This window comes from Arachis ipaensis, chromosome B06 (assembly GCF_000816755.2).
Source record: "Arachis ipaensis cultivar K30076 chromosome B06, Araip1.1, whole genome shotgun sequence".
NCBI lineage: Eukaryota > Viridiplantae > Streptophyta > Magnoliopsida > Fabales > Fabaceae > Arachis > Arachis ipaensis.
Window position 1 is genome coordinate 128999346 of NC_029790.2, and position 16418 is coordinate 129015763.

At 33.3% G+C, this 16418-nt stretch overlaps 1 long non-coding RNA gene across 1 annotated transcript; it reads left to right on the forward strand.

Moving 5' to 3' along the window:
* Positions 11505-12071, forward strand: LOC110264181. Its single transcript, XR_002349908.1, has 2 exons — positions 11505-11726; positions 11856-12071. It is a non-coding gene; the product is annotated as an uncharacterized LOC110264181 (long non-coding RNA).

A 16418-nucleotide genomic window follows, 5' to 3' on the forward strand; every position in this document is an offset into this window, starting at 1 on the left:
ACATTAACTTTTGAAAGATAGTTTTTTTTTTTAATTGTAGTATCTATATTTAGTAAATTAAAAATAATTTTTAATAAGTATAAATAATAATAATTGTATTTGATAAATTTATTTTTTAAAATAAAATACTTTAAATTAGTTTAAAAGATACAATCATAAATTATATTATGAGTAAAGTAACAATTTACTCCTTGAGAAATTTTGTATAAGACAAATTAGTCCCTAAATAATAAAAAGTACCAAATTAGTTTATGTAGTTAGCTTTCGTGGGACACCGTTAATCCTTTCGTTAATTAGTCAGTGAATGTCATTAAATGATGTCGTATTGAGAAGGCACGCTGGACAAAAAGCAAGCCTTCATGGAAGGAGAGATACGAACGTTGTTGATTTCATATTAAGTGATAGTGAAATTTGTAAACCTAACCCCAATTGCTTTGTAGATGGATGGATGATTGAAAAGCATGAACATCCATAATGTGAAACGAAACTCAGGATAAGATGGAAATTTAAAGAAAATAATTATCTACCTCAATTTAATTTTTTGATGTAATAATTAAGAGAATCACTATATTTTTTTTTGTTCACACTTAAGTTTTTAAGTTTTTGAAAGAAACTCAAAAAAAAAAAAAATTTATTCATAAAAAATTAAAGAAAAAAAAGTAGCTACCAGATTTTAGAAATTTTATACTTTTTAAGTTTAAAATTCTAATTCATAAATCTACTAAAATAAAAATGGGACAAATTATAATTGGGTCTAAAACAAACAAAATAAAATAAAATAAATATAAAATAAATCTTAAAAAAATTTACTAAAAAAGTGATGCCTATTTTATTCAATTTGACTAATGAGAGTCTTTAATGCAGTTTGTAAATAGTAAGACGTTTGACTTTCCATAATCGTTTATCATTGTCTTGCCCAATTCTTGATGCATCTCTTAAACAAATGATTTAGCCATGCTTGCAAAACCTTCTTTTATTCTCTTATTTGTTACTCTTGTAATTGAACCAATTGGCATATGACGATTCTCAATTTGTCCTACAGAGCTCGTATCATTCACTCCCTCCTGAAAAAGAGTTGTTCTCGAATCTGCATCCAAATCAAAAGGAGATAGGTCAAAAACATTAAAAGTAGCTGATACATTATACTCACCTGAAAGATCAATCTTATAAGCATTGTTATTGGCCTTTCGAGCACCTGAAATGGATCATCATCCCTAGGGTCTAATTTGGATTTTCTTTGAGTAGGAAACCTCTCCTTTTTCAAATGAACCCATACTTAGTCACCAGGTTCAAAGACAAGTTATCTTCGACCTTTATTCACCCTTTGAGCTGTCAACCTGTTTTTTTTTTTTTTAATCAACTCACGTGCTTTCAAGTGCATTGTTTTAGCCTTTTCAGATTTATCTTCTGCATCCAAGCTAATAAGGTCACTCAAAGACAAAGGTAAGTCCAAAACAGTTAAATGATTATAAGCAAACTCAACAAAAGATAAACAATCGTTTCAAGTTTTCATATTCTTACCAACAATAGCACGTAATAAGGTCCCTAATGTTCGATTTACTATTTCAGTTTGACTATCACTCTGAAAAATGACAAGTAGTAGAGTATAATAATTTTATGCCAAATTTATCCCATATCACTTTTCAAAAATGACTTAAAAATTTTATGTCACGATCAGAAACATTAGTTTGGGGAATACCATATAAGCGCACAACCTCTCTAAAGAACATATTAGCAATGTTTGTTGCATCATCAGTTTTATGGCATACAATAAAATGAGCCATTTTATTAAATCTGTCTACCACAACAAAAATGCTATCTCTACTTTTTCTAGTTCAAGGCAAACCAAAAACAAAATCCATAGAAATATCAATCCACAGATGCACAGGAACAGGTAAGCAAGTATACAAATCATGTGGTAAAGACTTAGATTTAGCCTGTTTATATACAATACACTTAGCACAAAATTTGTTAACATCTCTACGTTGTGTGGCCAGTAAAAATATTTTAGATAACACATCTAATATCTTATGCACACTAAAATGACCTGTCAAATCTCATTATGTGATTCCAGAACAAGTAAGTTCCTAATAGAACAAGTAAACACACAAATTCTATTACCACAAAACAGAAAACCTTCATGTGTATAAAATTTATTAAATGCACTATGTTCACAAGAGGCATAAATAGTAGAAAAGTAAGAATCAGTTACATACAACTCTTTTAAAAACTCAAATCCTAACAACTTAGAAGTAAATGTAGTAATCAAAGCATACCTCCTAGATAAAGTATCCGCAACTACATTCTCTTTGTCTTGTTTAAAGGCAAATCACATATGGAAATGTCTCAATAAATTTCACCCTATTTACCATATCTTTTATCAAACTTACCTTGTCCCTTTAGGTGCTTCAAAGATTCATGATCCGTGTGAGTCACAAACTCCTTAGATAAGAAGTAGTGTTGCCAAACCTCTAAAACTTGAACCAAAGCATATAATTCTTTGTCATAAGTTGAACATTTATGCCGAGTTAGATTTAACTTTTCACTAAAGAAGGCAATGGCTTACTTTTCCTGCATCAAAATAACACCTATATCAATCCCAGAAACATCACATTCGATCTCAAAGGTTTTATTAAAGTTAGGTAAAATAAGAATAGGGATAGAACGCAAACAATCTTTTAGGGTATGAAATGAAATTTTTTGTTCCTTTTCCCATTTAAACTCAACATCTTTTTTGATAACCTCTATGAGAGGCACATCAATGATAGAAAACTTTTTCACAAAGCTCCTGTAAAATTCAACTAAACCATGAAAACTTCTTATCTTAGAAGCATTCTTAGGCGTTGTCCATTCATAAATAGCCTTCATTTTTTTCTCATCGACCTCAATTCCACTCGCATTCACAACAAAATAAAAAAATACAACTCTATCAATATAAAATGTGCACTTTTTAAAATTGGGATATAATTTTTTTTCGAAATATTTTCAAAACAGTTGAAACATGTGACAAGTGATCATCTAAACAAGTGCTATAAACAAGAATATCATTGAAATAAACAACAATAAATTTACCCAAACATTTTAGCAAAACATGGTTCATTAGACATATAAAAGTATTAGGTGCATTAGTTAATCCAAAAGACATTACTAATCACTCATATAATTCATGTTTGGTTTTAAATGCAGTTTTCTATTTATCTCTGAATTTCATTCTAATTTGATGATACTTACTTTTTAAATTAATTTTATTAAATATGCATGCACCATGTAATCCATCAATCATATCATCTAACCTAGGAAAATGATAACGATACTTTATCGTAATCTTATTTACTGCACGACAATCCACACACATCCGTCAAGTACTATCCTTCTTTGGAACCAACAAAACTGGTACAACACATGAACTTATACTCTTCCTGATGTGACCTTTGGCTAGTAATTTATTTACTTGCCTTTGAAGCTCATTTGTCTTCTCAAGGTTACTCCTATAGGCTGATCTATTAGAAATACTAGCACTTGGAATAAAATCAATTTGATGCTCAATCTCTCGTAATTGAGGCAAACCACTTGGCACGTCAATAAGAAAGATATCTGCAAATTTCTGCAGAGACAAAGCTATTTGGCAAATTTGGATTAAGTTCAGTGTCAGATAATAAAGTATCTCTAAATCAAACCATAATCATAACTCTCTTGCCTATTAAAGTACTCTTTAAATCTCTCTCTTTTTCAAAGAAATATAATTTTCTCTCAACTCTCTCAATTTTCTCTGTATTCGCATTAATCTCATGACATGTGCTCTTTTCTTTCTTTTCATTCACTTTTGGACCTTTTGCTATATTCTTTTCTCTCAGATTTTTCTTTGACCTCACATCCCTTTTTTTCTTGTTATCCTGTTGAAGTTTCAACTAATCAAGGTAAACCTTCTTAAGTGGTAATGGAATAATAGTGATCTTACGACCATAAAATCAAAGGAGAACCAATTCGTGTAACTATCATGAAATACTTGACAGTCAAACTGCCAAGGTCTCCCTAATAATAATTGACAAGCTTGTATTGGCACCACATCACACAATGCCTCATCAACATACTTTTCAACAGAAAATGTAATTGTCACCTGCTTGTCAACCTTGATCTCACCACTATCATTCAACCACTGCAACGTATATGGTTTAGGATGTTGAACACATGTCAAATCCAATTTTTTCACCATAAGTGTACTAGCCACATTAGTCCAACTCCCACCATCAATAATCAGACTACACACCTTTTTACCCACCAAGTATCTAGTGTGAAAAAAATTTTGGTGTTGCTCTAGACTATCTTCTTTCACTTGTAAATTCAAAGCACGTCTAACAACAAGAGATTCACCATGGACTGCATATTCAATATCACCATCAGAACGATCCTCCAAAGATTGCATACTATTATGATCAGAATCATCACCAAGATCAGAATCAGACACAATGTAATCCCCTCTAATAATCATCATCCTCGTGTTTGGGCAATTACTAGCATAATAACCCATACCATGACAGTTAAAGTATTTAATGTCTCTGTGTCTAGAAGTAGTAGAAGAAGAGTTATAATTACATTTCTTCTTTATAGCATCAAACAACTCCTTGGATTTAGCACTTTTAGTCTTTGTTTTGTCAGCACTACGAGACTCCCACTTTAGATTAGCATGAGACAATTTCCTTGGTGCTTTTCTTTGTTGTTGCCTCTCCACTTTCATTTTCATACTGACTAAATCTTCCATCTTCACATAATGATGTAACTCCACCACATCAGCAATCACTCTATTCAAATCTCCTATAAACCGTGCCATAGTAACCTCAGTATTCTCTTCTATGTTGGCAGTGATCTCTATTTTCTTATGGTAATTTTCAACGGACTTGGAGTCTTGAGTCAAACGATGTAACTTTTGATGCACTTTCCTGTAGTAGTACAAAGGCACAAATTTCTTCTTTATGAGTCGCTTCATAAGATCCCAACTCTCTATAAGGTGATTGTCATTCTATCGTCTTGTCTTCACTGGTTCATTCCACCAAAGCAAGGCATAGTCAGAGAACACAACTGCTGCCAAATAAACTTTCTTTGCCTCAAAGTAATTAAGACAAGCAAAAATTCTTTCTACCTTATGTTCCCACTCCAAATAAACTTCAAGATCGTTTCTTCCTTTAAATGGTGGTATTTGCATCTTGATGGCATTAATATTGCTATTTTGACTTCTGTGTCGAGGTGTTGTAGCCCCATCAAAGTCATCATTAGAAGGTATATAATTCTGATGCTGATTCTAAAAAGTTTCTTATTTAGTATTCTTGGACAATGTCTATGTCACCTCCTGCCTCCATTCTTTCAATTTATTTAAGCGATTAGTTAAGTGTTAAATGACTCTTTGTATCATTCCCATGTCAACTAGAGTTTCTTCTGAGTGGCTCGTCATAGCAATGAACCTGCAAAAATATTATAGAAATGACCTCGCAATCATTCCCTCACGTGTTTCACTCAAGGATGGACACTCGTGTTTACTCTCAAAATTGGCTTTTACCCTGTATCAAACTCACCACTTTTACCTTTTATCACTTTTAAATTTCTTTGGCTGTTACATTTTAGAAATCAAATAAAAACAAGAAAAATTAGAGAAAATTCGACACAATAATAAGAGAAAAAAGGATTGAAATAATAAACAAAAGATAAATAGTATAAGGAGATAAAAATAATAAAATTTTCTAAAATTTTTTTTTAGATTTTTTTAAGATAACACAAATTTTTTGTGTTTTTTTTTTAAAACCTAAATGCTACTGGACAATATTTTGTTGTTATTTTTGTAGGATGTAAATCCCGAGTAATTAGTAAATAAATAACCAATAAATTAATTATTATTTAAAAAATTAGAAAATTAAATTTTATAGTTTCATGAAGTAGAAATAATTAAAATATGAATTTTGACACTAATTTTAAAGATTTTGGCTTAAAATTAGGCCATTTAGCCGAACCGATTAGACCGGATCCAAATCGGACCCAAGGCCTAACTATATAAGGCCATGAATCAGCCTTCTTCCCCATCACATAATGAAATTACGCTGAACTTGGGGGTGGGAGTAACAAAGGAGAACCCTAACCTAATTCCAACTTTAAATCCACGTAACTTTCAATTCGGAGCTCTGATTGACGACCGTCAGCGGCCACGTGTTCGTCTCGGAGTCCTCTTCATTTTTATCGAAATAAAGTGGTAAGAAACTCTGTATATTACGTCCAGTTTCTTTCCCTTTTTCTGAATTCGTATTTTAGTGTGAGTATTAAATGATTTTGGTGATTTTGATGTTTTAAGGATACCTTAGCAGTGGATAATTATTGGATTTTGTCCAATTAATCCGTGGATAAGGTAAAGAATCATTACTTTCCTTCTAATTTGTCAATTTCATGAGATTAGGGTATTGAAAATTTGTATGTATATGGAATTATATGACATTAGGTTGTATATGTGTGAAATTGAAGTCAAATGGCGAAGTGGTATACTTGAATTGGAGCTTTTAGTGGCTGAAACCTATAGCACTTGATTTGGAACCTTGGAGGCTTGAATTGAGGTGTTTGAGTTTGGAGAGGAATCGGCCAAGGTATGATTTCAGTTTCTCGTAACTAAAATATAATGTGTCGTGAAGACTTAGGCTAGTCGACCATAGGATAGGATGAATATGTGCATTGTTGTGATTAGTAAATAATGAGGATAATTGTTGAATATGATGTATATGGATATTGAATTGGTTGGTTGGATTGATTAGTTATTGTGTGAGCATGAGATGTGGATTTTGATGTTTGATATTGAAATTAATGATGAACCACGATGATGATAGCTTGATGAATAATGAAGTATGTTATATAGATTACGGTGCACTTGCGGTGAGAATGATGATAGTTGGATATATGATTGTGAATTGAATGTGAATTTTGAGGTTGAGTTTGGTTAATTGTGAGTTAAAGTTGTTAAGCTTATTGGGGTTGTGTGTTGGGGTACTATGGAATGAAGGTTAATTGTGAGTTAAAGTTGTTAAGCTTATTGGGGTTGTGTATTGGGGTAATATATATATATATATATGATGATGAATCTAGCCTTAGTGAATGGTTTTGAATGATTATGAATGGATATGAATGAATGAGTTATAATAAATTTGAAAATGAATTTGTTTTGAACTTGACCTGACAAGGTTCGTGGTGTTTTACCGCTTGCGCAGTGTTGAGATGTATGTGGGGTTCGTGGTGGTGTACCATCCACATGTTTTTAAAGAGAATGTTATGTGGGATTCGTGGTGGTGTACCACCCACATGTTTTTAAAAGAGAATGTTATGTGGGGTTCGTGGTGGTTTACCGCCCACGTGTGTGTGTTATTTTCCAATTGAAGATCTTGCGAGATTTGTGGTGGTGTACCGCTCGCAATGGTGGGGTTCGTGGTGGTGTACCGCCCACCGATTTTTAAGAGGACGATATCCGGGTTAGCTACGGGATGTGTCAGGTTCTGGCAAAGTAACCGACACGTGAGCTCATGGCCAGTAGGAAAGGCATGCATCATATGCATTTATGTGACTTGTTTGGTTTTGCATTACTTGGGTTTGCTTACTTGAATATCTATGCTTGTTTGCTATAATTGCTATATTTGAATATCTACTTGTGTTTACTTTGTCTGCTTTGTTTGTCTGTGCATCGGTATTTCGGAGGATTGGAGGAAAGGCAATGAACTTAGGGGTTAAGTTAGGAATTGAGTTGGAACCAAGAATCCTTAGATACCTCACCCTGTTTATGGTTTACAATGTTAGTTTTAAGTTTGAATCTAATGTCGAAAGTTCTAGGATCGTCTTCGGCTTTCCCGGGACCTTATATGTTAGTTATGTGGGCACCGTTACCATGCTGAGAACCTCTGGTTCTCATCCTATACATATTTTGTGATTTTCAGCTGCAGGTCAAGCGGCACCTTGCTGAGGCATTCTGGGAGCATATGTCAGCGAAGGATTCTTGTGTTTTGGGCTTTTGTTTTTGGTTAAGTTGTATGTATGGATACATTTATCTCTCCACTATGTATATATTATGCTTGGTCCCTCCTAGAAGTTGACTTGGAGACACATATTTTGTAAACAGTATTTTGGGTACTTTGGGTTATCCTTGTATATATGTATGTATATATATGCTCTGATCGGCTTTAACTTCGCTAATCGAGTCAGAAGCTTTGTTATCTGTATCCTTGGAAGTCACCTCTTGTATATATATATATTGTTTATATATATATATATATGTTTTATTTTTAGAGGTCGTAGCGCCTCGCCACTTCTGTTTTACATCCTAAGAGTAAAGTTTTGTGTGGTAAGGTGTTACATTATGGTATCAGAGCAGTTCGTTTCTGTAGAGCCTGAAGAATGAACTGACTATGCTTCTGAGCATTCTCTGTCTGCATGTATATGCTATCTAGGATGTCTGCTTAACATATATAGCATAAATATTCATGAGCATACTTTTGGAGATTCGAAGCATTAAACTTGAGATATTTAGTCTGATCACCTTAATATCAATTGTTCGGTGTGGACAAGACCCAAAGGACATCTCGTGGACGCGAGTGAGGTGATACAGTTGATGATAGGGCTGCTGCTGTACAGGCTATTGCTGTCAGGTTGAGTCAACAAGCTAGAAATAGTGATAGAGGAGGTAATGGACCTGGTGGTGAAGAAAATCAAGGGATTAGAACTCGTACAATTGGAGTAAAGGACAATGGCGTTTAGTTAGAGAGATAAAGAGATTCAAGGAGTGTTCTGGCAGAGTATACGAGTGATTAAGTCCTTAATTGTTTAGAATTAGAGTGGCGCTATGGAAGCGCAATGATTTGGTGGCTCTAGAGTTGTAGTGGTGTGAGAAAAGAGTATTGGGAGATTATTTCGAAGATTGACGTAGGATCAAGAAATGAAAAGTGTGAGTGTGTGATTTAGGTTATAGCGGTTTGAATCGGAGTAAGAGATTGAGGAATTGTTTAGTGTTTGAGATAGTGAGAAGCATTTGAGATTATTTTGATTTAGATGATAACCTTAAAGGGTAAGAGAGCGTGTAGATACTGAGAAAGAACTAGACGAAGCTAAGAGTGAAACAAATCGGTATGACTTAGGCTTGAATTTGGTTAAGTTTATGATCTTGTACATGAGAATGGAGAATGTGAATTAGTGTTTGAATTTGTGTTGAAGAATGGTAGAAAGTGGCTGTGAGGTTGGTTGGTATTGAGAGAGTGTATATGAAGATTTGAGAGCGAATTTTTGGGACAAAAATTTCTGTTAGGTGGGTAGGATGTAAAATTTGCAAAATTAGTAAATAATTAGATAATAAATTAATTATTATTTAAAGAAATTAGAAAATTAAATTTTATAGTTTCATGAAGTATAAATAATTAAAATATGAATTTTGACACTAATTTTAAAAATTTTAGCCTAAAATTGGGCCATTGAGCCGAACCAATTAGACCGGACCCAAACCGGGCTCAAGGCCCAACTATATAAGGCCATGAGTCAGCCTTCTTCCCCATCACATAATGAAATTACACGGAACTTGGGGGGTGGGAGTAACAAAGGAGAACCCTAACCTAATTCCAACTTCAAATCCACGTAACTTTCAATCCGGAGCTCTGATTGACGAGCCGTCGTGGCCACGTGTTCGTCTCGGAGTCCTCTTCATTTTTATTCAAACAAAGTGATAAGAAACTTTGTATATTATGTCCAGTTTCTTTCCCCCTTTTCTAAATTCTCGTTTTAGTGTGAGTATTGGATGATTTTGGTGATTTTGATGGTTTAGGGGTACTCTAGCAGTGGATAATTGTTGAGTTTTGTCCAATTAATCTATGGATAAGGTAAAGAATCATTACTTTCCTTCTAATTTGTCAATTTCATGAGATTAGGGTATTGAAAATTTGTATGTATATGGAATTATATGACATTAGGTTGTATGTTTGTGAAATTGAAGTCAAATGGCAAAGTGGTATACTTGAATTGGAACTTTTGGTGGCTGGAACTTATAGCATTTGATTTGGAGCCTTGGAGGCTTGAATTGAGGTGTTTGAGTTTGGAGAGGAATCGGCCAAGGTATGGTTTCGATTTCTTGTAACTAAAATATAATGTGTCGTGAAGACTTAGGCTAGTCGACCGTAGGATAGGATAAATATGTGCATTGTTGTGATTAGTAAATAATGAGGATAATTGTTGAATTTGATGTATATGGATATTGAATTAGTTGGTTGGATTGATTAGTTATTGTGTGAGCATGAGATGTGGATTTTGATGTTTGATATTGAAATTAATGATGAACCATGATGATGATAGCTTGATGAATAACGAAGTATGTTATATAGATTACGGTGCACTTGAGGTGAGAATGATGATAGTTGGGTATATGATTGTGAATTGAATGTGAATTTTGAGGTTGAGTTTGGTTAATTGTGAGTTAAAGTTGTTAAGCTTATTGGGGTTGTGTATTGGGGTACTATGGAATATATACATTATGTTTTACTTTTAGAGGTCGTAGCGCCTCGCCACTTCTATTTTACATCCTAGGTGTAAAGCTCTGTATGATAGGGTATTACAAAAGGCACCAAAAAACACAATCAGAAAGGAATAAGAAGGAAAACAAGGCACGAAAGAAGGCACCAACGAGAAACAATGAACGACGCAGTAATGACGGCGACCACTTAGGTTGATTTTTTTATGAACAAGGTCAAGGAAGAACAAATATAGATTAATAAAGATGAATTTAATATCCGAAATCTGATATCAAATGATACGGAACGGAATCTAGGATAAGATGAAAATTTAAAGAAAGGGACTTCTCTACCTCAATTTGATTTCCTGATGCAACAGTTAAGAGAATCACTCTATCTCTCCTATGCACACCTAATTTTCTCAAAGAAACTTAAAGAAATTTTTATTTATCAAAAATTAAGGAAAAAAGTGGCTACTAGATTTCAGAGATTTTATACCTCTTAAGTTTAAAACCCTAACTTATAAGTTTGCTGAAATAAAAATGGGCCAAATCATAATTGGGCTTAAAACAAATAAAATAAAATAAAATAGAATAAATATAAAATAAGTCTTAAAATAAATACTAAGAAAATTATGTCTATTTGATTCAACTTGACTAACGAGAATTTTCAATGTAACTTGTAAATGGAAATGGATCCTCTCCATTTTTTTTAACACTTGAGAGAATAAAGTGTGATCTGTCACCTTTAATTCTATAAGTGGGATCAAAAATAAATAAGAGAGAAAAATAATGAAGGGTGAGATTAAACACTGGACACCATCCAGTTTTTTTTCCACTGGAGAGGATCCACTCCCCTTGTAAATAGTAAGAGTTTGGCTTTCCATAATCGTTAACCATTGTCTTACCCAATTCTTGATGCATCTCCTTGACAAAATAATTTAGCCATGTTTACAAAATCTTCTTTTATTTTCTAATATACCAATTGGCACATGATAATTCTCAATTTGTCCCACAGAGCTCGTATCAAGCAACGAAAGCTCTAGCTTTAGTGGAGGAAGAAGAGGGGCGACAGATTGCTCAAATTGGAGTGGTGAAAGTGTTGGTGGGAAGGAAAGGGGATCAAGCATCGTTCTTGCCCCCAAGCAATGTATATGTGACACTCTACAAGTTAGGCACCAGGGAGAACATGAGCAGATTATTCTTTGGGTGCCTATATTACAGGGTAAGAATCAATAACTTTTACATGATTAGCTACCATTTAGGTTCATATATTGTCATCTATTATTTTCTGTTTTTCATTCTTTATAAGAAAAGCTGCGATACTGTAAGTTTTTTAAATGGTTTGATGAAGTTATTGGTGACCATCATGAAGAGAAGGCCAGGTAAGTGGTTCAGGCGAGATTGTTGGAATTAGAAGAAAGGATGAAAAAATTGAAGGACAAAGTTGAAGAAAAAGAAAGAAGAACTGTCAGTGTAGCTAGATCTAAGTGTGAAATTGTTGGTTCTGAGTTACTTGTGTTGTTAGTTGTAATTACAATGACATTTTTAGTTGGAAGTTTTGGCTGAATTATTGTAGTTACTAGTTGATTATGATATGGATGTCCTGTTTTTGTTACAAGAGAATAATGGCAATAATAAGTGGTACCTTGATTCGAAGTGTTAGAATATAATTATGATCAATTAGGATCAATTAGTATTATTTAGTATATGTGAATATTTATTATAGGAGATTACGTCTTTATTATTACAATTCTCTTAGTACCTATAAATACCCTTTTATATTGTATCATTCCAGACAATTCGAATAGACAACTTTAATACACTCAATAATACACAAATCCTTTCTCTAGTTTAGTCTCTTGTTTCTAACCTGGTATCAAAGCCATGGTGTTCTCCTTGAAGAGGATATGTTATTTTCCTTGTGGTGAAATCACCGTAGTTTTTGCACTTTTTTTTTCTATGCCATTTTTCCTTACCTTTTGTCACTCGTTTGATAATTTTTCACCTCACTAACTAGCTTGTTCTCTTTGTCTTGTGTTTTTCCGAGTCGAATCAAACACCATTGTCATCCGCTGCTTACCTATTCTCATGAACAAATCATATAGTTTTCGCTCTCTTTCGGCAGTTTCGTCTGCGTTGTCTTGTGGTAGTTTCGTCTGCGTTCTCTTATGGCAGTTCCATCTGTGTTTCATTTGTATTTCCTTGTGGCAGTTCCGTCTACGTTTTTTGTGGCAGTTCCGTCTGCGCTTCCTTCAGACAAGCGGCAGTTCCATCTGTGCTTCTTTTCGGCAGTTCCGTCTGCACTTCTTTCAGACAGTGGCAGTTTCGTCTGCGCTTCTTTCAGACAAGCAGGAGTTCCGTCTGCGCTTCCTTCAGACAAGCGGCCGTTCCATCTACGCTTCTTTCCGGCAGTTCTGTCTGCACTTCTTTCAGGCAGCGGCAGTTTCGTCTGCGCTTCTTTCAGACAAGCGGCAGTTCCGTCTGCGCTTCCTTCAGACAACTCCGTCTGCATCTATTTTATCAGTTTATGCAGTTTTTTTCTCTTTATTTCGTTGTTTTAAATAAGTTTCAAACTCAAGTGATGTTAGAATATAATTAGGATCAATTAGGGTCAATTAGTATTATTTAGTATATCTGAATATTTATTATAGGAGATTACGTCTTTATTATTACGATTCTCTTAGTACCTATAAATACCCTTTTATATTGTATCATTCCAGACAATTCGAATAGACAACTTAAATACAAACATTTTTCCTATTGCTCCCTCTCCCGTTTCTAACACGAAATACATAATCATATCAGACTCATTTACAGTTTTGGTTTCCCCTCAAAAGCCCCAACGAATGGATTGCAAACACATCCATCTAAAAAATGCATAAAATTACAATTAAATAAACAATGTTTTTCATGTCCATTGTTACAATTCTTTCTGTATTGTTCCATTTTACACTACCAATGCAACTGTTTACAAACCATGACCGACAAACATTTCAAATTTTTTTATTATTTTAACAACAATGCGGAAATAGTAACCTTTGAAAGAAGTTGGAATCACTAACCTCACAAGTTTGCGCGCGCTGGAAAAATCTCTAGCAAGTCGTCTTCCTCACTGTAGGCCTTTATGAACAATGGATGGTTGAGTTTTGGAGTGAAGTCGTAGTGTCTTTGAGTGTAATTAGAGGTAAAAAAAGACAGGCAGTTTGTCAAGGGGTCTACAGTCTAGTCTGTGTTTAATCTAACTTGTTATAAAATAGGTACAGACTCATAATATGTTAATATGTTAATAGGCTAGATCCATGACTAACTAGTTTTATTAGTCTGTCAGCGCTGTCTGAACTTGTTAAAACATAATTAAATATATAAATAATTTTTTTGTTATTAAAAAATTAATATGTTAGGTTTAATACTTTAAAAAAAGTCTATAATAGACTGCAGGTCAACCTCAGACCAATTGACTACAAGACAGATCAAACATGTTAAAAAAAAAGTATGGCCTATCCTAGCCTGTTTCTACTCCTAAGTGTAATTATGCGAGTCTAGGTCTGAGATAAATAGAAACACAAGCAATGCTCACCTTTTATAAAACATAAGCATTTTGTGCCTCTTTGATACGACGTCGTTTAATATCAATCACTAACAGCGTTAACTGAAGGCCTAACGATGTCTGACGGAAGTTAAGGGACTAATTTTGTACTTTTTATTACTTAAGGACTAATTTATCTAATACGAAATTCTTTAGGAACTAAGTTATCACTTTATTCTTATATTATTTTTTTGGTGCTTGCTATCTTGTCTATATATACGGATACCTGCCTAACTTACTAAAAAGAGATAAAAATTAATATTTAAATTAAAAAATATAAAAATAAATAATTTTTTAATATTTAAAACTTACCATAAAAGGAAAGTTCGGCACTAAAATTATAGGCACCACATAATTTGTTTATTTTTTTTTCAAATATGACATAAGATTTCTTTTTGTAATATGTTATAGGGCGTGTTTAGATAAGCTTCTAAAAAAAGATTTTTTTTTTCGAGTTATCTTTTTTTTAAAAGATCTTATGGAAAAGTAAAAGTAATTTTATGTTTGGATATCTCTTGCAAAAAGATCTTTTTATCTATCAATTATGTTTGGGTATAATAATATAAAATTATTTTTTGTTTATTTATTATGTAAAAAATATCTTTTTTTAAGAAAAAAAGATCTTTTAAAAAAATATGTAAATTGTAGCTTATAAAAAAAGATGTTTTTTTTAGTACTTTTACTTTTACTACTAGAAATTTGCTAAACACGTTAAAAAATAAAGGGATAAGTATTGTTTTGGTCCCTAACGTTGAGGGTCAGAATTGAAACCGTCCCCAACGTAATTTTTTATTTAGAATCATCCTTAATATTTTTTTCGTATTAAAATTGTTCTTTTAACTTTTTTCAGACAAAAATACCCTCCACCACTACCAGCACCTTTACCTCCACCACCAAGAATAACAACATCAATAAAATCAACACAAATTCAACAAATCAAGGAATAAGAAATTCAACAAATTAACAAATCAACACAAATTCAACAACCAAATCAACACACAACAACAATAAAATAAGAAAACAACAAATCAAAATCAGAATTAAAAGTAGAAGCAGAAGCAGTCACAGAAGCACAAGAAGTAGAAGCAGAAAGCAGAGGCCAAAGCAAATAGCAGAAGCCGAAGCAAGAAGAAGAAGCAGATGCAGAAGCCGAAGCAGAACCACCGGCAGCTCGTGGATGACGGAGCGACGACGGTTGGGCAGATTGGCGGTGGTAGGAACCCAACTCAGCCTCAGATCCCTCTCTCTCCTTCGCGTGCCGCCCTCCTCACGTCGGGCTCCCCTTCCCGGTGACGCAGCAGTCACAGAAGCAGAAGCTGAAGCTCAAGCAGAAGCAGAAAGCTCCCCTTCGCCGGCGCCATCCCTCCTTTCCCTTCCCCTTTTTCCTTTCCCTCTCGGTAATTTAGTAATAAAATAAAAATTTTTATTAAAAAGAACGATTTTAATATGAAAAAAATTAAGGATAATTCTAAATAAAAAATTACGTTGGAAACGGTTTCGATTCTGACCTTTAACATTAGGGACCAAAACAATACTTATCCCAAAAATAAAAAAGATATTTTTCATCGAAAAATTTTTTTTTTATCAAGATAATCGCACTCAAACAAGTACTATAGTCTAACTAATAGAACAATTAATTTGAGATATTTAATATTTTAAGGATTAAATTGAAGATAAACAATCTTTTAAAATTTATTTTAGCTAGGGAGATTCTATGGTACTAAAAGGCAAAACTTTCAACATCTACTGAACAACCGTGTCATCATCTTATAGTGAATGCCTGTCTTGACTTCATCATTTTTTTTATATTTCATTGCATGTGGTAACAGTATATATAGAGACGGGATCCACAATTTCAGAGTACTTGTTTACAGTGAACCAGTAACAATAATAAATTTCATTTATGTAGATCATTAAAATTTAGTAATTCTAATACTAATGCTAATGACGCACTGAAAAAATTAATTTAATAATAGTTTTTGTTTTTGTTTTTTTTTTTTTTGAATGGTGGTAGATCTTGGTTTTGGTATGATGGCCGCTGATAAGATGTTTGGCCTTTTTTTTAAAAAATAATTGTAACTACATCAAACTCATGCAATAGGTAACCCCTAAAAAAAAGCAGTAGAAAATTCAATAATTTTTAAAAAAATAAAATAAAATAAATCCCACATCCTTATTCACTAACCATACTCACATCAATTTATAAACAAAATCTTTTAATCACTAATCTAACTAATCGATCGTGATCTGTTGTTAATTTCATCATCTTAAATCATTGCTCAAACAGTCATTAATGCATGAATCGTTGTTTCTTTAGCTCTCCTAAAT